This window comes from Ptychodera flava, chromosome 5 (assembly GCF_041260155.1).
Source record: "Ptychodera flava strain L36383 chromosome 5, AS_Pfla_20210202, whole genome shotgun sequence".
NCBI lineage: Eukaryota > Metazoa > Hemichordata > Enteropneusta > Ptychoderidae > Ptychodera > Ptychodera flava.
The window spans coordinates 2,775,465-2,800,786 of record NC_091932.1 but is presented as its reverse complement, the minus strand read 5'-3'; the positions used below and the strand labels follow the sequence as shown (position 1 = coordinate 2,800,786).

Here is a 25,322-nt window from a genome sequence, read left to right as displayed (position 1 = left end):
TTTACATACATTAAAAAGAAAAGTGGCCAAAAAATCAAGACTTGGGGCGCTCCATTTTGGACCTGTGATGCTGCTGACTGGGATCCATTTATATCTGTGCGCTGCGTGCGATCTGCCAGGTAGTTTTTCATCCAAGCAAGTTCAAGACCATTCACGCCAAACTTTGACATCTTTTCCGGCAACAACACATGGTTTACAGTGTCGAAAGCTTTGGCAGGTCAATATAAATAGCACCTGTCAACTTTTCACTGTCCATGTTGGAGAGAATGCAAGCAACGACATTTAAAAGGGAGGTTTCAGTAGAGGGCAATGACTTAAAAATGATTGTTTTCACATATGAGGCCATTCTCAATCAAATAACTATTATGTTAATGATATATTGATAGATGGTACTCCAGGGGTAATCAGATTAATTGATTGATGGGCCTGATTGGGGCCTGATTTGAATATGAATCACGTTACAAGTTTATGGATTTAATTTGATGACACATATTGGCAAAAACTTAATAAAAGAAGGCTAATGTTGACATTTAATACATGATGGAGTATCTTTAATACGGACACCTATTTTACATACCGGTATATCAAGACAATTTAGAGCTAGCTAGAAGACACAAAAATGCGGAAGTTGTGAGAAAATGATTTTGGATCCACACACATTGTCAGGGTGATATAGCTAATGATGTGGTTGTTGATTTCAGTATAGCAAGCAAGAGAAATCAGTGTCAAGTACACTACAGTGTACGTTGCTCTAAGCAGACTGACAAAACCCAACTCGCTGCAAAGGGTTATGGGGGCCTTACCTAACTCTCTCAGTGTGTTATGTAGGTCATTTCCCCCACACTCATCATGACCAATTAGTCTAGAACATTCTCAAGGTCACTGCCCTTAATGACCTCACAACCTTGAATTCAATCAGTGGTGTTTTGAATGTTCTGGAAATTTAGTTAGTTGTGTAAGAGAGATAATTTTAGAACAGCTAGTAATTAGCATGTCAATAAAAGTTCTAGACTGTTCTTATATGCTGAAGTAAGCACACGAGTATAAATACTGGGACAGCAGGTTTGCAGTCAGACTTTTGGGATCGTGTCTCTTGTGTGTTACTAAACTCCAGCAGTATTAATTTTCAAGACTTTCAAGACCTTACCGCCATCGCTGGATTTATACCGTGGATTTTGTGCAACTTCCAGCCTGGAAGCCAAAGGACTGTTCATTCATCGGATTGACTGTTACAACTGTGAGAATGGAGCTTTGCCATCCCAGCTATGTATAAGGTAAGTATAAGTAATCTGTACACTTTTACAGTTTGTAATCTATCCCTGACTTAGCAAGTAGTTTTAATTTTCGTAATAAATTTCGTTTTATTCGGAAACTGCTGAGTTCACCTTTTGTTCGTTTTCCTCTGCACGTAACAAGTGGCAGCACACTCGAACGATCCGCTCCAGAAAAAGTATTCAAAAGTTGGCTTAGATGCTACTTTCACGGCATTTGACAACATAATAAACTTCAGTATTCTCTCCATATTCTGAGAAATGGGTGATGATCTTGCTTTACAGAGCAAAATTGGTTGTTTGCATGGTGGAAACCCATGCAGGGCATGGAAGCCGCCAAGTATTGCCACGTTGGTCATTACACTTCTCAACCGTCACTCTCTATCATGCTATGCCTGGTCAGCTTACTCGTCATTGCCGGCAATGTGGAACGTAACCCTGGACCACCAAGACTACGCTCAGAACCTGAATTAGCAACAAAGGCTGACATACACAACGACTGAACGAAAAACTAGATAACCTTATCGGGTGAGTCGCACTGTATACCTCAAAAGTTGGACAATTTACAAATACGTATGGACAATATAGAAGACGACATGTTGGACTTTCGTCAACAACTTCAAGAAAATTCTTCAAAAGTTGTCAAACTGGACTCATCTCACGACTCTCTCATTGCAATTAAAAAGTCCTTGGATGAAATTAAACAAGAAAACACAAAACTAAGGAGAGATAATGACGAATTAGAAAACAGAGAAAGGAGAAACAATCTCGTCTTCTACGGTATCGTGCAAGACGGTCCAAATGAGACATGGGACTCCTCAGAAGAAAAGGTAAAACACATACTGAAAAATAAGTTGGCATGGCATGATGATATCAAATTCAAATGAGTTCATTGAATACCAAATGCACCGTCTCTGAGAGGAGGAAAACCAATTGTGGCAAAATATACAAAGTTCAAGGACAAAGTCAAGATTCTGTCAAATGCAAACAAATTGAAAGGCACAAATATTGAGCATCAGGGCGGACTTTTCTCGAAGACCGCGAAATATACGTACCAAGCTGTTTGCCTTCCGAAAGTCTAATATAGAGGAAAACGACACCTTGAAGATCCATATTCGTTATGATAAGCTACATATTACGGATGAACATGGCATAAAAACTGTCTTCAAAGTTGATGAAAATCGGCAAGGTGAAAGAAGTAAGATAGTATTCAAGCTAGGACGGGGGCCAAGGTTCGAAGAAATTGACTCTTTCCATTTTATTTTGGAACATACGCCGTCTTAAACCTAAAATAAATGACATGGATTTTGTTTCATTCTGTAAACAGTTTGATATCGTTGGACTGTTAGAAACTTTCTGCCTGAAAAATGACTTACTTGAATTTCTGCCAGACTACAAAGTTTTTACTTTTCCTGCCATTAGACAAGGACAAAGGGGCCGCCCTAGTGGCGGCACATCACTTTATGTTAAAACATAGGGCCAAAGTCCCTGAAGCTACTATAGACATAGATACAAAATTAAGTATTTCCTGACTGTATGAAATTATCTCACTTAGGTCATCCTAGGGACTTGTAAACCAAATATTAAAGCTGTCTGACCAGCAGTTTTGAAAGAACAAGGAACTCAACAGTTGAAAGAGCTCTGCTGTGTTATGTAGAGAAGAACCTTTTGTGACACATGTACTGATGAAGAAGGCGGATATCTTTGATTAACATTGTAAGTGAGTTCTGTTGAATAAGTTGAGACTGTACATACTCAGAGAAAGCACACTGAAGAGACAAATGTTTGAAACTTAAGAAGTTCAAGGTCATCAAAAGCATTGTACAGTCTGCACGACGACCGGGCTTTTCCGGTACCATTGCATGACGGGTAATATAGGCAAGAATGGCGTCTTTCAGTGGCGTCATTGAAAGTAAACAAAAGCCAGCAATATCGCCAAAATAAAGACGCGGTTTTCTCATAAACTAAGGTATATTTTCACTGTTTTTGAGATGGTAAGTGTCGGCTATAGGTCTGAAGAATATTGTTGGCAAATGTTTTGGCAATATACATATTTTAAAATATAATTTTATCAATTTTCAATTGGGTAGCTAAAATTACTTGATTTAGAACGAACTCAACTTTCAAAACTTGTAATTTTTGGTCTAAAGAGACAATCGCCAAACTTTGCCGATTAAACGTACCCCATTGTCAATGTAAACGTAAAATAAAGTCATCTGGGTCACTAGACACGCGATCGTTGGCAGAAATGGAGCGAATTCACGTGTGTGAATATAGGGCAAAATACGAAAATTTTGTCAATTTTGTGGCATAATCGTGCTGTTGAGCACGACGCTGCTTGAAAAAGGCTGCAAGTGTCACCTTTGGCATAGCTTCCACAATACGGTAAACGGGTGCTAAAGTCCCGCCCGCTCAGCTGGTGACCTCACTGCACGGAGAAATGGAGGGTACATTTTCTATGGGGTTGACAGGACCTCTCTTTGAAACTTTGTAATTTTTGGTCTAAAAATCATGTTGACAATTTAGTATGAAAAATAAGACCTTTAGGTATTACTAATTGTTTAAAAATGATTAATCATTTCTGTGGGTCATTAAAATGTGTTCTCAGCACAGTTAACTTTTGAGCGAAACAATGAAAAACCCTAAAATTTTCAAGCCGATTATGTTCCACCTTAAGTACCGTCAGACTAATGCAAACCTCTCCAATTGGCAATGGTTTACTCCTGGCAATATACAACTTCATGTTACTCATCGGGGGCTTGCCCCCTCGTCGGTAATTGCTCTGATTGACAAGATTTCGAGTAACTTGCAGTGAAAACCATTGATTGACACATGTCAAATCCCAGTCGTAAGGGCGCGAAGCGCGGTACTAACCAATACCTTACCACTTTCTTGAATGCAGCTTAGCTGATTATTATTGCCCTCAAAGTATGACTCATCAGCTATGCCTTAATACGGTAAAATAGGTGTAGATAATCAAGAAAACAAAGGCTAACGACGTGGCGGGAAAATCGCATATGTTGTAAACAAATGCTCATGAATAGTATCACATGACATCTCAAAACTGCGCCTATTGGTTTAGAGGCTAGACATAATAAGGTCATGCATAATGAGCTGTCGTGTATTACTCACTCGTGCGTGCTCATTCATAGCTTCACCGGCGAGCCACTTGAAATGCACAAAACTTGCACAATACGGAATAACTCGTCGGCGTATGAGCACATTTTCTGTATTAATGTAATGTAGTAGAGGTTGCTAATTACAACCGCATTCAGAGGTAAACTTGTGGTAGCCCGTATTTGTTGAAAAAATCCCAACAACTAAAATTTCTGTCGATCTCACAACTGGTCTGCGATCGCAGGCAGTGTTGCAAGTGTTCGATCAAAGGGTCATACTGCTGCCCGTCACTGCCCTACAGGCAATCTACCTTCCAATATCTGTAATCAGTCGATATATCTGTACCTGAGCCCATTACACTCTGTAAAACCAAACAAAATAATAGTCCCAGCCGTCGTTTTTCCAGCGAGTGTCAACGATCATCTGTGGTATGTCCATGCAACGATGATCGTATCCGGTATCCACACACTCAGTGACACTGCCCGTCAGGAAATTATATGGATGACAGTTTTGAGACAGGGATACAGTAATTGTGAGTAAAAACAGACGCATATTTTGTAGCTTTCTATAAATGTGGTAGTACTCTTTGGGGGCTGGTACACATCAGCAGGGGCTAAACAGCAGCTCTTTGGTGTTTTAGACATCGAATCTTGACAGTACGGCAGTCGACGGGTAGTTGGACCGGTCGGGATGTTCATGTGATCGCTACATTTAGACCTTTCAATGTAGGTTCGTTCCAACAAAGCCATTTTTGTACGGTTTGTACCTATCTTTATTTCTACTCTAGAAACATCATTAGCTTTAAATTTGATCCGTAACTTTAAGAACCATGTGAGTTTCTTGTTCTAATGTTTTGATGTTGTAGCATCGACAGCGGTCAACTCTCGTCGAAGTGTCAACCATTTATGCGGAGGGTGGGAAATTTAACTCTCATAGAACACGTGCATACTGAGGTTGTCAACGTCTTCAAATCATCAACGAAATAATTATTTTAATTGAATATATTACAAACAATATCAAATTATTGTAAAATATCTTCATATGATAACAAATATTAATTGTTATTTATACCTTAGCGATTGATCGCACCCATTAAAGAAAATGGTTTCTAACATAATGTCACACATGCCAATCACCCTACAATACCCAATCAAATCGCTGGTACCGGCCACACCTCTAAAGCCGGGTTATCGTGCAGACTGGTAAGGAATCATGTAACTTTCATTGCACTGTTTACACAGATTGCATAATTGCTATAAATAGCACATGAGGAATCTTACAGCCCAGCTTTACCATAAAAACCCTATCACTTTGACCACTCTTTTAATCGACCACTCTATTTTTTTCCTCAAAAAGTAATTTATCCTTACCAAGTCAACCATAAATGGAAATTAGAACTTTCTCTATCTCTATCTCTATTGACTATTTTGAACAATATCTTTTAGATAACATACAGGGCACAATAAATGACGGTTCAGAATATGTCAAAGTTGGGATTCAGGAAAGTTGCCTTTACATGTTTTAATCCTCCAAGATGGTAAGCATTTCACTATGAACTGTCAAAAAAAGTTGAACTTTCTGATAATTCTACACTAAAATTATTTTGGCTTTGATGATTTCCTAATTAATTCAATTATTTAAAATCATATTAATTATTTTTTTCTGGGTGAATTGATAGGGTTTACACAGTACAAGAATTACATACAATGTAAGTAAAATTTTGACCAAAAATGACAAAAAAATTCCTTAAAAATACACATTTGCATATTTCATCACAATTTGAACAAATCTAAGCTGGGTTACCCCTAGGGACCTGTATACCAAATAACAAAGCTGTCTGACCAGCGGTTATGAAGAAGAAGATTTTTTACCAAAAACACCTTTTTTGGCATTAATTTGCCTATTTTCAACAATATCAAAAACTTAAAAAAATAGTTTCTCAAAATCACATTTTTCATCAACACAACAAATATCAAATCAGTAAGTACAGCGGTTCTCAAGATATTTGAGTGGACGGACGCCTCACAAACGGACATACATACATACATACATACATACATACATACATACATACATACATACATACATACAGACTGACGCCGGACGCCGGACGGATACCCATCCCAATAGCTTCTATAGACTATAGTCTATAGTAGCTAAAAATCAATCACTCACAGAATCGACAGAGTTCACTGTTATATTTAAAACTCTGTTTTCATTGAGTCCAATAAGTCTGTTTTTCAACTTGATAAAGGAGTTATTTTGGGGTATTGCTATTTCAGACCAGATAATTGTTTATTTAATTTTGACGCTTTGGAAGCCAAGCTTATTGAATTAAATGGCAGTAATTCTGAAAAATATTTCATACCTCGTGGGGATTTCAACGCAAGAACGGGTTCCGAAGATGATTTTATTTTAGACGACTCTGTTGAATATTTGCCTTTTGAAAATGTTGACTATCAACCATCTGACTTCACTGTACCAAATAATTCAAAAGACACCATTGTAAATGAAGCGGGTAAAGCTCTGTTGAACATTTGTAAGAATTTTAATTTACATATTGCCAATGGTCGGCTTAAAGGTGACAGAGATGGAAAATTTACTTGCATAACTCCTAGTGGTTGTAGTGTAGTTGACTATTGTATAGTTCCATCAGATTTGATTTGTTATGTAGATAATTTCAACGTTTTACCCAGGATCGATTCTGACCACTTTCCAATCAGCTGTTAAGTTAATTGCGTAAAATCTTCTTTACAAGAAAGCAACTTCGGTATTTCAATAGTTCTACTTCTAATTATACACGATTCCACCTGACTGAAGCAAAAAGAAAATCCTTTATGCGTAATCTGGAATCTCCACATGTTCAGAATGTGTTAGATGCTGACATCAGCACAGCCATTTTGAATTTAAATGAGGCGCTCAAGACAGCATGTGGAGATGTTCCCAGATTCAATAGAGTGAAAAAGTCAAACCAGCCACCATGGTTCAGTTCATCATGTTTGAGTGCCAAAATTACTGTCCATGAAAAACTTCAGTTATTTCGGCAAAATTGCTCAGAGGACCACTTGACACAGTACAAAATTGCTAGGAATAAATTCAACCAGACTTGCAGGGAGGGTAAAAGACAGTACCAAGATAAGATAAGAAATCAACTCAGGGATGCCACTTGCAAAAATTCTGGTGAATTCTGGTCACTCCTGAAAATAATTGTGAAACGTAAGGGTCATTTATCAAATGAAATTACAGCAGAGATGTGGTACGATCACTGATTTCAGTGCTTTATATAGATAGTGTCACGACATTCATTCTGGGGATATTGACTTTCTCCGCTCTATAGAGGAGGAAGTAGATCTTTTTAACGTGTAACTAAAGAAAATACAGATTGTGATGTGTCAAGTATTCTGAATGAAAGAATTAGTGAAGAAGAAATACTGCGCAGCTTAAAAAAATTAAAAGCAGGTAAAGCACCTTGCCCTGACGGACTTCCAAATGAATTTTTCAAGTTTTCAGCAAATGTTATTTTGCCACTTTTATAAGAAATGTTCAATTTTATTCTGGACTCTGGGACGTTCCCATCTGAATGGACAACTGCTATTGTGATACCATTGTTAAAAAAAGGAGACAAAAATGATGTCAACAATTATAGTGGTATTTCTCTTTTGAATGTCCTTGGTAAGATTTTTACTTCTATTTATATACTAGGTTAACAATGTGGTCTGATGAAGTCAACGTGCTTTCAGATTGTCAGGCAGGTTTTCTGGAAAATCATAGCGCTGTTGATAATATTTTCACCCTCCATGCGTTAATCCAGAAATATCTGAGTGTAAGACATGGAAAATTTTATTGCCTTTTCGTAGACATTGCCAAAGCTTTAGATAAAGTAAATCACTCACTACTGTTATACAAGTTAATGCAGCTGGGAGGACAAAGCCCAATGGTCTCAACATAACCTCATTGCAAGAAAATCAAATATCATTCAGCACTGAGAAGAGATGCAATGCAAGAGAGCAGATTACCTGTTAAAACTGTGGCTTCTAACTTTTCAGACACTGGAACATAAACATCCTGAACACAAAACAATTAATTAAGATCATATCATGGCATAATTATTTACAGTGAATAAAGCACTCTTGAATTTACCAAACAGTCATTGCATCACTTTGACACATAGTACACAACTGCAATACAACAGACCATCTTTGATTTAGTTCAAGTTGTTGGTGTTTATAAGTCTTCATCATCATCTACCGGTATATTAAACTTACAACATGCTGTCATTCACCTCATCAGTACACTTGACTACAATATGCCAACTGTAATAATTGTTGATTTCAATTTTGACTTGCCTGGACACACAATCTACTTGACAACTAACTTAGCTTATGACAAAGCACTTCAACTATATACCGTACAACCTGTTCAGTAGTCAACGACAGACGATGGATCTTGCCTTGATCATATTTATATTAAACATTACTTGTATCCACAGTGATGTACTTGAGTGATAATAAATATGGATTGCATTATAAAATAAAATGTATTGATGATACATTTGTTTTTGCTAATGTTCTGGAACATTGGTAAATGATTTGAGAACCCCTGCAGTAACATTTCAGCCGTCCCTAAATTGCATTGATATAACAAAGGGGATCAGCGGGAAAATGACTGGGAAACCCAAATAACACAGGGTCTGGATCGTTTTCAGTTCATATCTGGTAATCCATGCGCTTCAACAGCTCACACATATACAAAATTGTTCATACTTCCTATATCATGAACACCAGGGGACTGATCTATACAGGTATGCTAAACTTTACAACTGGGAGAGGAGCAGGTAGTGTTGATAGATTAAAATCACTCAAACAAGTATAAAAGAGACATGTAGAGCTGACCATTGTGTTAGGAATCTTGACAAGTATGTAAGTAACAAGTTTACCTGTACTCCAATGAACACTTGTAAAATATGTAGGTCCTTCTCATTCTTCTAGTACTCACTGACAGTCGGACAGCTTGTCATGTGTGAGTTGTGTATTGGTAGGAATACCAAGGTATCAAAGTCAGTCTCCACACTGTATCCATAATTGTACTGTGTTAGTTCTGTATTGTCAGGAATACCGAATTCTCAATTTCAGTCTCTGCATTCTATCCATGCATTGTCCTTGGCGAATGGTGTACTGAACGGAATACCAAGTTATCAATTTCAGTCTCCGCATTATAGCCTGTGTGAATTGTGGCTGTCAGGAATACCAAATTATAAATTTCAGTCTCCGCATTATTGTCCCGTGTGAGTTGTGTACTGTCAGGCATACATTGTACCAAGTTATCAATTTCAGTCTCTGCATTCTACCCATTGTCCTGGGTGAATTGTGAACTGTCAGGAATACAAAGTTATCAACTTCAGTCTCCGCATTCTAGCCATTCCGTCCTGCGTGAGTGTTACTGTCAGGAATATCAAATTTTAAATTTCAGTCTCCGCATTCTATCCGTTGTCCTGTTTGAGTTGTGTACTGTCAGGAATACCAAATTGTCAACTTCAGTCTGCACATTCTTGTCCTTGGTGAATTGTGTATTGTCAAGAATACAAAGCTATCAACTTCAGTCTCGCAATGCTATTCATGGTCCTGTGTGAGTTGTGTCAGGCATACCAAGATACTAACTTCATTCTGTCCATATGTCAGTTCTGATATTTTAGCAATGCTTCGACATTGGACTCTGCTGTTCCTGTAAGGAAAGAATGAAATTTGTGAGTGAAAATTTTTGATTTTGCATGAATGCTTAATTTACGCTATTCTCAGAAAATGATCCTTGGTATAAATAAATTGTAAATCCAGGATCAGCGATTTTTCAAGTATCACCGTGTGTAAGTACCATACCGTACACTCTCATTTGACCAGTTTCATTTTCACCCTCCACAAATTATTAAATGAACAAAACATTTCCCATAATAACATTCTGATACTTTACAATCTTATGAACCAATATCCTATACATGTAGCTATATGATTTCAATTGTTGTCTGGCTGATGTGTAGAAATGCTGACACAGCAATTGTTGTTACACTAGCTATAGTAATACTATATTAACCTCTTTAGGTTACCATGGAAACAATCAATCAATAATAACATTCAAGCTTTCAGTTCAGTGTGAAGTTGTTTGTACACTCCAGTTAACCCACGTTTTGTTTTCAATGGCACTAGTACAGAAATTTGCGAGAAATTTGCGAGAAATGGATACTTTCTTGCTGTATTGCAAGAAGTAAGCAAGAATACATAGTTTCTCGCAATCAAGCTGTGAGAACTGTGCTTTATTGCATGCATCTGCAAGAAACTGAATTCTCGCAATCAATTAGCGAGAACTATGTTTTCTCGCTCTGCATCTGCGAGACATTGTGAAATTTTTGTGAAATGCTTACACAGAAGAATACAATTTCTTGCAGATGCAGAGCGAGAAAACGAATTTCTCACTGATTGATTGCGAGAATTCAGTTTCTCGCAGATGCTGAGCAAGAAAACACAGTTCTCACCAGCTGATTGCCAGAAATTGCGAGAAAATTAAATTCTCACTAATTTATTGCGAGAAAGTACGTATTCTCGCTTACTTCTTGCAAACAAGCGACCTAGCGGCTGATATGGCTCCGCTGTGTTTATGTAGAGAATAACTATTTTTGACACATGTTGATGAAGAAGGTGGAAATCTTAGATAGCTCAATGCAGTGGCCAGGAAAAAAGTGGCTAAAATAGCTGCAAAAATACGCAATTGAAGATTTCATCATACTTTGATATCACATCGGATCATCCCTAAGAACATCTCAACCAAAGCTATCCGATGAGTAGTTTTTGAGAATAAAAATGACCAAAAATGGCAACAATTGCCCCAAAAAATAAAGATTGCAGATTTCATCATAATTTCAAAAGATCAAATTTAAGTTATCTGTAGGAACCTGCATATCGAATTTCAAAGCTATCAGACCAGTACTTTTCTAGGAACACATTTTTTGTCAAAAATGGAAAAATTGCCCCAATTGCAAAAATATGAAATTGCAGATTTCCTCATTGTTTCAATAAATATCATTTAGATCATCTATTGGAACCTGTCTACCAATTTCAAAGCTATAAGATGAGTAGTTTTGGAAATACACATTTTTTGACCAAAAATGGCAAAAATTGCCCCAAAAATTACAAAATTACATATTTCATCAGAAATTAAATATATATTACTTAGTTTATCTATAGAAACCTGTATACCAAATTTCAAAGCTGTAAGACCAGTACTTTTTGAGAAGTACACTTTTTGAGCAAAAATGGCAAAAATTGCCCCAAAAATTCAAAATTGCAGATTTCACAATAATTTCAAAAAATATCATGTAATTCATCTATAGAAACCTGTATACCAAATTTCAAAGCTATCAGATGAGTACGGTAGTTTTGGAAATACACATTTTTTGACCAAAAATGACAGAAATTGCCCCAAAAATGCAAAATTACAGATTTTATCAGAAATTCAATATGTATTACTAGGCTCATCTGTAGAAACCTCTGTACCAAATTTCAAAGCTATCAGATGAGTAGTTTTGGAAATACACATTTTTGACCAAAAATGGCAAAAATTGCCCCAAAAATACAAAATTGCAGATTTCATCATAATTTCAACAAATATCATTTAGTTCATCTGTAGGAACCTGTATATACCAAACTTAAAAGCTATCACATGAGTAGCTTTGGAAATACACATTTTTTGACCAAAAATGGCAAAAATTGCCCCAAAAATACAAAATTACAGATTTCATCAGAAAGTCAATACTTATTACTTAGTTCATCTATAGAAACCTGTATATCAAAATTTCAAAACTATCAGACCAGTACTTTTTAAGAAAAACATTTTTTGACCAAAAATGGCAGAAATTGCCTTAAAAATGTAAATTTGCATATTTCTGCACAATTTGAACAAATCTGAAAAAAATCATCCCTAGGGACATACGTACCAAATATCAAAGCTATCTAACTGGTAGTTTTGGAGAAGAAGATTTTTAAAGATTTTCTTACTAAAAATGACAAAAATTGCCTTAAAAATACAAATATTCAAATTTCACCACGATTTGAACAAATCTGACTGAAGTCACCCTGAGTAAACTGCACTTTAAATTTCAAAGCAATCGGACAAGCGGTTTCAGAGAAGAGTTTTTTACCGAAAACACCAAAAAATGCCCCCAAAATACAAATATGCAAATTTCACCACGATTTGAAAAAACTTAAGTGAGGTCACCCTAAGTGAACTGCATATAAAATTTCAAAGCAATTGGACTTGCGGTTTCAGAGGAGAAGGCAATTGTTGACAGACGACGGACGACGACGGACAACGGACGACGGACGACAACAGAAAATCAATTGATTTGATAAGCTCCGCGTCGCTGACAGCGGAGCTAAAAGCGAGAAAGTATCCATTTCTCGCAAATTTCTTGCAAATTTCTGTACAAGTGAATGGCACTCCATGTTTTATGCATGAGAGAGTACCAGTAGTTCTTTTAAGTACGTTACTCATAGAGCTTTTAAATTTAGCTGAAGGGTAAATGCAGGGTATATTACTTATAGAACACTATAGCCAGTTACACCCTGACCTACCCAGGATACATTTTCATCGCTGTTGAATGAAGAATGGCATTGCAAATTTGTGCCATTTTGTATAACAAGTCATCGTTGATGACACAGTCACCACTTGTTAATGGGTACTTTAATTACAAGTCCTGAGAGAGGATGGAGTCCTCTTCATTAATTAGGCATGTGATTAAAAATACTGCAATACAGATGGGGCTTAATGGCTGAGAAAGAGTTCCATGGTGGTGAAGACATAAAACCAATGTAGGCCGCCATCCTTATTACATTAAGAAGTATCACTGGAGTGTACCGGTATTTGTTGAGATCTATGGGCACATACCGTAGGTCTAGGTCGTTGTTCCCAATTTGAAACACATGAGGCATGTCTAAGTTATGGTTCTAAATCGGGAAAAATTAAAATCCCAGATATACATGAGGCATGTCTAAGTTATGGTTCTGAACCAGAAAAATCCTAATACCAGATATGAAGTGGATGTGCTCATGTGTGTAGTATATGTATAAGATATCTGTGCAGATGCATGAAAACACAGAGCCTAATCTACAAGTCCGAAGACTTTGTCCACTGGGACTGACACGCCATTAACAAAATGAATCAAAGTCATCTGGCAGCCATATTGGATCATATTGATGAAATATCTTATGTGCAAATAAAAGATACAGTGTGTTGTCCATGTGCAAAGTTGACATCAGTCAAAACATTTACTAGCTTTAGCCATAAAATACAGGAGGCCAAATGCCCATCAGGTGCCCATTTTTGTTTGTATTGTGAAAAAAACCCCGAAACTGGCAGTGAAATGCCAGTCAGGTGGCCATCTTGAATTGTATTATGGAAAACAAAATGGCCAACTGCAGTGTTGAATCTAGGATCTCAGGATTGGGGGACATTTGGGCCCATAGACTCAAATTTTGGGGGACATTTTGAAAATTTAGGGGACAATTTTTTAACACTTTATATTGTGGTAATCTGTTATTTATCTGGCGTTCTAAATATGGGAAAAAACAAAGGGGACAAATCTATGATATATTTTGTATATTCCGTTTGGTGAAAATGCATTCTTTTGCGTGTTTATTAACTGCAATATATGAATATTATTATTTCAAAAAAAAACACAATTGTGCCCCACCACTCAAATCCCCTTGTGGAGAAATCCACACATACCTATTTGTGAACACAACAAACTAGTAATTGTGAAGATAACAATTATAACAATGTATTTGTTTTTATTTTCAGAATACTGCAGAGTTCAATTTGCACTCCAACATGCATGCAAAACTGCTAATAAAGTTGAACATTGTATTGAAGTTCTGTTCAAAAGTTCCTACTCTTTGAGTGATGATTTATTATGTTTTGCTGACATTTCAGCAGTACTAGTCTGGATGTGAATATTAAATCAAACTGCACGCCGGTTTTGAGTGATAATAACTGTATTGTATTTGCATAATCGATAACGACGCGGGTCAAATCCCTCTCACAGAGGTCACCAGTGCGCTTCATGAGAAAGAAAAACTTTGACCAAAATGTTTTGTCTAGTTACGTTGTAAAGGTCACAGAGGTCGATCACTTGTACGCAGTGTTTACGTCCCGATTCCTGTAAACGACGGAGGTGTCGGACGGACTCCATGCCGTAAACATACAAATTCAAGTTTTTTTAAAGACACGTCTGTCTTTTTTAGCTGACCACACGCAAACAGCTCGGTCGTAGTCGAATTCTGCGAGACTCGGGCCCTCGATATTTATCATCATTAGCCTATGTAGGGTCAGTGCGTCGAGCCTATTCCGCGAGTATGTCTTGATGTTATTTTGAACACTAAACCCGCGCTTACAGTCCGCTGTGTGGATAGGCAGGATCAGTCCTATTTCTGCTAGTTTCAGCAAGTTTGGAAAGGAATCCCCGTGAAACTGGTTAACAATTCCCCACAGTGTGGCCATCTTATCTCGTGGGTACCGTTGCTGGAGTACGACTTCTTTCAGAAGTAACCACTCCTGTCGCGTTGCGTCCTTCTCGATAATGCCGTCATAGTGGGCAATCAGACTTTCTAGTTTATCGTTGCCAAATGTATGTAACTGGTCGCTCGGAACGAATGACAGAGTTCGCAGGGCAAGAACTTCAAACGCGTCAACCACAGCAGTTGATTCGGGCGGAAATCGTTTATTGAGCTCCTCAAGCAGATTGCTCAGAAAATCTCGCCATACGTGGTCAAAGGTAGCTTGTTGTCTTTGGTCGTATGAAATTACATGTCCGTGCAAGGACCACTTCCCATCGGCATCGATAGTAAGCGACGTGGACAGCAGTTTCATGTAGTGCCCATCTTCCGTCTTGGCATGTTCCAACTGCGTAATGACGGCTGTGAGAGCAGGCCGAATTGTCGCGATGTCAACTTCCTGCTTTTGAAACACGAGACTTAGCTCCGTTAGCAGTGGGATGATATCCATTAACAAGTGCATAGTGGCGATAAACTCGTAGTTGGTGAGTTTTTTACCAAAACCTTTGGAGGTCGGATTTGTTTCTTGTTCGGCACAATAGGTGATTAACGAGTTCCAACTCCGATAAACTGCATCCAGTGCACTATAGAATGAAAACCACCGTACGGAATGAACTTCCTTAATTTTCAAGGTGGGGCATTCTAACACCTCTTGAATGTGCTTCAAACCACCCGTGCGGAGTGCCGATTTACTGAAGAAATAGTAGAGATCGGTCATCGTTTTCTGGTACACGTTGTGCAGATACGGCACTTTCGCGGCTGCCTGACTTGTTACGTACCAGCGCTAAACGGTGCACGATACAATGGATATTCACAAGATAATGGTTGTCTGATTTTAGTTGCGTACTCACGCCAGACTTCTGGCCCGTCATGACGGAGGCACCGTCTGAACCCATACACATGACCTTAGATAGTGCGACATTACATGAGTTTAGTTCAGCGACAAGTGTGTTGTAAACCGCCTCAGCTGATCCGTGTCCGTGTTCCATGAGTACGTTTCCATAGAAAAGTGTGCGAGGTTGAAAATTAGTACCGATAACGCGTACATATATATTTAATTTCTTTGTGACGGCAATGTCCGTGCTTTCATCAATTAAGATTGAAATGAAACGGCTATTATTTACCAGCTCCATCACACTGGCGGACACCACCTCAGCGATGACTTCGATATACTCATCAGCTGTTGCCTTCGAAGGAATCGAAGCATAGGTTGCGTTTTTTCCGACTCCCATTTTCTGAACATTTTCGCAACCCTGTAATTCTAGTAGCTGGAGAAGGGATGGAAATTTGTGTGTTGCAATATTTTCCTTAACCATCCAGTAAACTGTGCGCATACCGGCAATTATGGATTGTTCAGCTTGGCCGTGAGCTGATGTCACCGATTTTTGGAAGAACAGTATTGCGTACTGCATTTTGGTGGTCGGCCGAATCGACGTGTCGCGCAAGTGTCGACGTGCGATAGTTGCGACATCCCTTGTCTTCGGTGAAGGGGTTTTCTTTTTCGCCTCGCGGCACTTCATTCCGCCGTCTTCATCGTATTCCAACCGTTGGTGATCTGCCAGCCATTTTCGGTTGAATTTCCTTGAAACAGTGGACGTCTTTTTCAACTTCGAAGGTGGCGAATCCACATCGGCATTTTCTGACTGATCATCCCCGCTTTTAGCTGAGGAATTTTCCGAGATATTACCGGTTGTACTGAATTTATCGGCAGTGGTACTTTCTGCATCTTCAGTACAGGCATATCATCTCTGTCATTTTTTCGTGTAAAATATGACGTAATACGTTTCATTTCGACTGGTTTGTTAGAGCTCGTACTTTCAAAATAACAGTTCGGAGACGTAATACGCAAAACATTACAAAAACATCCAATCATACAAGTTTTCATATGACGCTAAACACAATGTAACAAACTCAAATGTCACTCAAAACGGGCGCATGCTGTTAAAATATTCACACACAAAATCATTGGTAAAATACTAGCAAAATGTAGCAAATATTCACTCAAAACGTGGTGACATTTAACAATGAAAAAGAGCACAACAGAGATCAAATGTGCTCCTGTTGACCTATTTACAGCTACCCGTTGTTCTCTGTGAGTGCGCCCATAGTGACGCACTGGGTTGTTTTCAGTGCGGGATTTTTTGCTGAAACGCGCCAATCCCGCAATGGCGCGCCCTAGATTCAACACTGCAACTGGTAGCCATATATTGGATCTATCACAACGAAAATCGACATTCTCATGTATGACTAAGGTCTATATGTCCTTGTACCACTTTTGAAAGAAATAAGTTGAGACATGTCTGAGTTATGGTTCAAAACACAAAAAAAAATCGTACCGAAATGGCTGCTATGACAAAGATCTGTGCCCTTGTACCTAATTTGAAAGAAATCGGTTCAGACATGCCTTAGTTATGGCTTAAAACATGAAAAAATCGTAACAAAACGGCTGCCTGGCGGCCATCTTGGATCATATTACAAAAAAAATCAATATGCATATGTATGACATAGATCAATGCCGTTGTACCAAATTTGAAAGAAATCGGTTGAGACATGCCTCAGTTATGGCTGAGAATACAAAAAAAATCGTAACAAAATGGCCGTCTGGCGGCCATCTTGGATTGTATCACAAAACCAATCGACCTGCATCTGTACGGGGTAGGGTACTATCCTTGTGCAAAGTTTGAAAGAAATTGATCATGGCATGTCTGAAATATCTGCATAAACGGATGGACATGACCCAATCTATAAGCCCCCTGGACTTCATCCATGGGGACTAAAAACTGTGTCACTGCATCATTTTTGCAATATGAATACGATGAGAAACTAAATTTTTATTTTTCTTGGCCTTATACATGGGAGTCTATGGAGAACTGCCTTATACATGGGAGTCTATGGAGAACTGCCTTATACATGGGAGTCTATGGAGGTGTAAACTAAAAAGTCCTCTAACAGGGCCAAATTTGATCGCATTGTGAAACAAATCGATGTGCATCTGTATGGGTAGGGTACTATCTTTGTGCAAAGTTTGAAAGAAATTGACCAGGGCATGTCTGAGATATCTGCGTGAACGGACAGACGGACACACAGGACCCAATCTTTAAGTCCCCCCGGACTTCGTCAATGGGGAATAATAAAGACCACTAAAACACAATATTTTTTTACAAATATGATATATCTACTGGTACATATAGGATAACTACTATCAGGTGAACTTGTTAGGCTGCATTCACAAATACCTTGGGAAGGGAGGGGGAGGGGGAGGGGAGAATGAAGGGTATGTTGGGGCCCTTGAGAGGATTTGGGGACTTTAAAAATGGGATGCAAAACAAAGCTGTCTCTGATTGATATGAAATATGTTTGCATTCTCAATTAAGCTATAATGTTCACCTAATTTACGGGTGGTTTTGTTTGGTGTATTCACTGAAGTTTCTTATTCCACTCCCTGAAGAGTGATGAACAGTCAAGCACAGCCAGATGTGTACTGTCAGCATTGTTATAAAATTAAATTGAATTTCAGTTTGGACTAGCATTCATTTTTCATTAACAACAATGATTATGGTCTCTACACATGCATATACTGAGTATTTGCCAAACAAAATTTTGTTATTCTAGCATTCTGTGGGGTGTAGAACAAGAAACTGCAGTTGATACACAAAACAAAACTTACATGATTGGCCAAAAGGTGGCCCCTTTTATACAAATATATTAATTGTGTTAAGCTTTCCTGAGTGGTGAGGGAAGTCATCCCTTCTAAAAACCTTTCTTATGTGATCACAAAAGGGATGATAGCTGTATTACCATGTTACCTTAAGGTACATACCGTACATTAGCAAAATAATGAGATATGTTTTGAAAACCATATATATATATATATATATATATATATATATATATATATATATATATATATATATATATATATATATATATATATATATATATATATATATATATATGTTTCAACTTAAAGTGGTATTGGGAACAGACTTGACTAGCATTTGCTATTTTCCGTTTCTGTTGATCCTTTACCATAGCATAGATATTTATTTCTGAACGTAAATACTTGTTATAATTGGGTAATAAAGATAAAGATGATGATATATACACGAACACACACACACACACACACATACATACATACATACATACATACATACATACATACATACACACACACATACATACATACATACATACATACATACATACATACAGATCCCACTGTCTTATCAGGTAAGCTGTCTTCGGTATGAATACGGTACATATACCAAATATGAGTAAAAAACTAACAAACATGTATGCCAAAGTGTATCATCCTTGTGTCAAGTTTGAAAGAAATTGCACTGGCATTGTACCATTAGTTTTGACAAATCCCTTCACCTACTTTCTCTTTAACACATTACAAAGAAAGTGCCACTAGTCTAGCAATTTCTTCATGAATCCACAAGTATGGAATAACTTTAAGCTTCAAAATGAGTACTCTGAGTATGCCGTGTGGTAAGGTAGCACCTTACATTTATTTAGTAGTGCCTTGAGACACACAATTCAGCTCAAAATGACCCAAATGATTCTGTCATATCTGGTGACTTTATACGGTATTTTATTAATCATTGACATCCCTGGATGTAAAGGCCCTTGAAAGAAAAGAAATCATTACAACTCAAATGTTTATGTCAAGTACTTCAGGTTGATGAAAGGACACTTTCAGACTATCTTGGTTTGTCCTTTAGAATTTCTATGTTCAAAATTACTGATTTTACAAATGGACTGACCAAAATTTTGAGTATCATTTGACTTTTTTGAATATGTAATACATTGTAATAAACATTTGATTTGAGCTGGTGCAGAAGTTGAGTACATGTAGCCTGACAACTTGCTTACGGATGAACTTGTGCATTGCTAAGCTGATGGCCATGAGAGATTATCTGTAAACAGGGAAAACATAGGCAAATTAACAAAAGAATAACTGTAAAAACATTAACAAGGAACTACTTTTGTGATGCCCTACAATTGGAAAGTCCGCTGTGAAATTTCAAATTTTAAAATTCCAATTTTCATTGTCATGGATGTGTGAGTCAAGTCCGTAAATTTTTTAAAATACTATTTCATCTGCTGGATCAGAATTTCTCTACTTTTATTCGTCTATTCTATGGGTTTAGTCAAAAAATCAAGTGTGCAAGTGAAGTTCATTATGTCAAGTCCAGGTTCACGCGATGCGTGATCCCGAACCACAGTGTGGGTTGGAGAAAACCATGCAGCAGACTTTTACAGTATTCAATATTATTATGTATCTGTCTGTTACCTAAATGGAGTTTTGTCATACCGGTACAGTACCGGTATGTTTCAGTATCAGAGGACAAATAATCCAATAACTTTGCCCTGGAGTACAATAACTCTGTTGTAGAGTACAATAAATTTTAGTTGATATTGGATGCTATTTGACCTTTGACCTCACAACATCTTTACATCAACATGGGCAAACACAATAGAAGATTTTACACATTTAACAAAACTGTACTTCGAAACATTCAGTATTTCATGCAGTGAATAAAGGCCATTCCAAAACCTGTGAATTTGAGCGAAATTATGCTACTGATGTAGTTACTGCACTGCACTGTGCAGGTTGAAATTTCATGCTGTGCGCTTAGTGGACACAGTGAATGCGTTCCCAGTCTGCTTGCAATTGCTCAGTGCAGTGTGTAATGGGCATTCTAAAAACGACTAAATATAACTTTTCTGTGGCAAAATTGGACTAAAAAGGTGTATGAGAATAAGGTTATACATTACAAAATACCGGGATTTATGTCCCTATACTTTGTACCCTTCAATATTGTACACGTCTCAGACATTACCTCCGCTACACAATATACTCAAACATAAATCTTGGTATTTGTGAATAACCTTATATGATCATCATTGTTTTGCTAAATGTCTCTTGAAATAATTTAGGGATTATAACTTGAGTCATTAGATTGAATAGCAACAGCATAGTATTGAGTGCATAAACATCTAGAAACATTTGTAACTTTGATGTATTATATGAATATGGAAAAAGGAGGTACCATTGTATGAGACTATGGTATTTCACCAGTTAAAGTAATCGTTAAAAGGCAATGGGCTGTAAGTAACAGTCTTGACAGGGTCAATCCAAAAATACAGACTTGAAGGTTCTGTAATAAACACTGACTTATACAGGCTCGAAATTAGCGGTAGTCCCGCGTCCACAAACTACCAACTTTTCCCTTGGGCTACCAAAATCCATGAAATGGTAGCCCAAACGGACTACCAAAGCCTGGGACATGAAATACTTGGCCTGCGATGTCCGTCACTTTGAGACGAGCTAAATGCAGTCAACATGCAGTTTCATTTGTTTGAAGCAATTATCCTTTTATTTTTGAGGAGTTTTTTCTGGTGACTATTACAATTTTCACTGCTATGTTGTTGTTTTCACAAGATGCAGAGCGTTTAATACTAGAATGTTGAGTTGCTTTCCCTGCAGTCTTTGCATGCCAGTTCACACTATGCTGTTGATCGGCAGCATACAAGACGTACTTGTGTCAAGTTTTGGGGTTTTGATGCAGAAATCTCACAAAACTGTCGCTTCTGTATCAAGAGATTGTGTAATCAGTTTGATTTGAAATAGTAAATATAAAATGTATTACGTTCTGTAGAGAGGGACTCGGGTGTAACAAGGCATGCCAGTTCATAAGGATCATGAGAATGTATTTTTTTCTGTTTTCCTTTACTCAACTTACAATTTCTTTGTATGTGTAAACCGATTTGGACAGTGATAGAAAGTGTAAGAATGTACATAAATTAGCATAAATTAAGCGTTCGTGACACATAACATGGGATTTCTCGAGTTGAAGCCCCTAGTTTTACTTCTATTTTGTGTTGCTGAACCGGGCTTATCCTAAGACGAGTACAGTATCCCTAAAATAAAATATTCATGGACTACCAGCCATTGTCACTGGGCTACCAACTTCAGAAAATGGTAGCCCAAGTGGACTACCAGGTAAAAAGTTAATTTCGAGCCCTGTTAATGATACATGTCATTCCCAAAATATTAAAAATGTGTGTAGCATCGGAGACTCTGCAATTTTCAAATCACTATCAATTTTTCAGTCACACCTACAAACATAACATCAATGACACTTGTTGGCAGGCTAGAGTGAGTAAACCAATTTACCCCTTGGAACATGCATACCAAGTTTAAAAACAATCAGACATGCAACTTCCAACAAAAATGAATTTTGACCAAACACTGGAAAAATTGCCCAAAACATAAATTTGAAGACCCTCATGAAAGGTTGCCTCTAGTTACATGCATACCAAGTTTAAAAGCAATTAGACGAGCAGTTTCAGAGCAAATGATTTTTATGACCAAAAATGCAAAACATTGCCCCCAAAACACAAAATTTAATATGACAATTTAACCACAAATTTTACACATCCCACAGAAGTTACCCCTACAATCAAGAATATCAAGTTTCAAAGCAATCCAACCAGAACTTCAGAAGAATATTATTTTTTGACCAAAATTACAAAAAATTGTCTCAAAAATACAATTATGAAACTTTCACCAAATTTTAAAGACACTCATGTAAGGTTGCCTCTAGTTACATGCATACCAAGTTTCGAAGCAACTGGACGAGAAATTTTTTGACCAAAAATGCAAAGAATTACTCCCAAAACACAAATACAACAAATTTCACCACTATTTTTATACAACCTTTGGATCATGCATACCAAGTTTCAAAGCAGTGGGACCAGCAGTTTCAAGGAAAGAAATGTTTTGACCAAGTTTCAAGCCAATCAGGCCTCAGGAGTGACCTATGGTTACAGACGTTTAGCAATTTGCAGGATTTTCTCTTTTTTACCTCATTTGCATATTTTTGACAAGGATATGTTAATGTGAACAAATTCACATCTCCACCCCTAGGTGCAACCGTACAGCAAGTACTCAGAAGGCAGGTGCTTTGGTTTTTGGAGTTTTTCATGTGGATGGACATACGTCTGCATACACGTCACACCGGTACTAACATACATACATACAGACATACAGACACCGCTGACTTACCATGTCTCTTGGTATATATACATATGCCAAGTATGAGCTAATAAAAATGAGAAAATGACCATGAGTATCACAATGATCAACTTTTAGACAACACATCAGTGTCACCTATGTACCTACACAGTAAATTGATTTTCACTGAAGCAGACCTCTTCCTTCATCATCAAGATCCTTCCTTCAGTGAATATTTTTATGATATTATAGAAATTCGAATGAGTTCACCTCAGGTCAGGTTCTGATATACTGCAGTCAGGATACAGAAGTGACTTTTAGGAATGGCAGACGAACAAATGTTAATATGTTAGTTTTCCATCCATAAGTGGGCGGACAACAATAGTTGTATTAATCCATGGTATATAAAAGCTTTCCTTTTGTTGTATCTTTTGATAAAGCTGCATTCACAACCACCGGTGGGGAGGAGCTAAAGGAATCGAGATTGAAATCTTATTCTTTTTCAGACCTCCTTCAATAACCTCAAAATTGTTAATGGCCCCTCCAAAAACTATCATATAGCTAAACATTTGATAGGGATGCACAACTAGAAAAAATAAAGATGTAATGTATTGCAAAGTTCTGCACATAGAATAGATGTTCAACACTACGTTTTCCTCATGCACACATAAATATTCTGCTGTGGTTATAGAAATGTTGTCAACACTTTGTACTGCAATATTCCTTAGGAAATTTTTTTATTTGTTCACTTTAAATTCATCAAAGGACGCACTTGACAAAAAGTTGTGATTATGCTGAAAAAACAGAAAAGTAGCAGTGTTGCAGCTAGGACGTGTCCTTCCAACAAAATTTGATCGACAACTGTCGTATCCTGTCCCCAAAATGTGCAAAATGTCCCCCAAAATACATGGTAGTTGGACAAAGTGTCTTCTGATTTTAAATTACTGGCTGCAACACTTAAGTAGAGGCAACAACGTTGATGCTGTCGTCAAAGATCTGAAACAGCTGCAGCGCTGATATGTTAGTTGCCAAAAAACTGACATACTGGTATGTTCAATGCTCTTCCTCAGACTCAGCCATTGACTAGGTTTGTGTTCTGTACACAGGTGACATGCTTTCACAGCATTGATGGCTTCAAAACCTTTAAATTCATTCCTGCTACCTCTTTTTGTTAAATTGATCTGTGCAGTTTATGTAAGAATTTCCGAGGGGAACAGCTATCAAAATGAAACAATGTTTTCCAATAATTCTACAGCTATCATACACTCAATTGCTCAACCAGCATACTAATATTTATCCAGCAATTGCAAACTGACAGTAGATGACCAAATGCAATCACAGCAATTGCTAAATTTCAAATGTAACACAGCTGTTGTAGGAAATGAAAATTCTGTTTCCAAATTTCCACTCCTACTAATTCTTAATGAGGCCCATGCTAAGAACTACAATAGTCTGTGGACTGCAGTGTTGTACAAGCGTTTGTGTCTGGTAATGTACCACTACCAGCTCTACAGAGGGGCTGATATTCACATGATGATTCAAGGGATTAAATATGCTCAGATGTTGCGATTATTGGAACAACTGTGTGTCCTTACGCAGTAGATAACAAAAGCATTTCATACATACAGCCGTAAAATTCTGCAGATATCAGTTGCGGGTGTGCGACATTCTGGTTTACAAACAAAGTAAAAATGCATGATATTAACTTTCATCAGTCGCCAACGTAACCTAGATACAGTGTTCTCCATGTCCCTCGTCCCACAATGCGTAACCACCACCCCTTATAACCGGCTCAAGCCAGACACATGCACTCCATAATCACACATTCTTTAACGATATCTCCCATCCCACTCACCTCCGACTTTCTTTAACAGTAATGTATAGGGACACAGTGTGCACAGAGCGAACATGACCAGATTCCGTATGACAACGGGCTCTGCCAATGTCAGGCAGCTCTACACGGTGCGATCGCTACAACAATGGCTTGTGAGGGTTTGAAGGTTACTGTCCATTTGATTACAGCAGTGTTGGCATTTACAGTGCTCACTGTTTCGGCGACATTTCCTGCGGTAATTATATGTTGATACGACATCAAAGGTCACAGCGCATCGATGCTTCGACAGTGATCATGCATGTGTGTAGTGCAGTGAAGAGTGTAGCGTAGACTCGCCTTCGGATATCGATTCTTGTTCGGATATTTCACCGGATTCTATTGGTGATCATGTGAGCAACTACAGAGCAATCTGAAAAACACATTTTTAAGTAAAATCTGTCGATAAAACATATGTATTTTCTCGATATAGTTATCAT

The 25,322-nt window shown here is 37.7% G+C and overlaps 1 long non-coding RNA gene across 2 annotated transcripts in view; it reads right to left on the bottom strand.

Annotated features, from left to right (window-relative positions):
• LOC139132765 (uncharacterized) overlaps positions 1-25,160 on the bottom strand; it is a 64,366-nt gene extending 39,206 nt beyond the window's left edge. The window contains exons 1-3 of one of the 2 annotated variants that reach the window (XR_011552413.1): positions 24,868-25,160; positions 9,325-10,109; positions 8,405-8,453 (exon numbers count right to left, since the gene is read on the bottom strand). This is a non-coding gene — a long non-coding RNA (uncharacterized lncRNA). The remainder of the gene's footprint in view (positions 1-8,404; positions 8,454-9,324; positions 10,110-24,867) is intronic. The other variant, XR_011552414.1, reaches the window with a different exon arrangement.
• Positions 25,161-25,322: the final 162 nt, after the last annotated feature.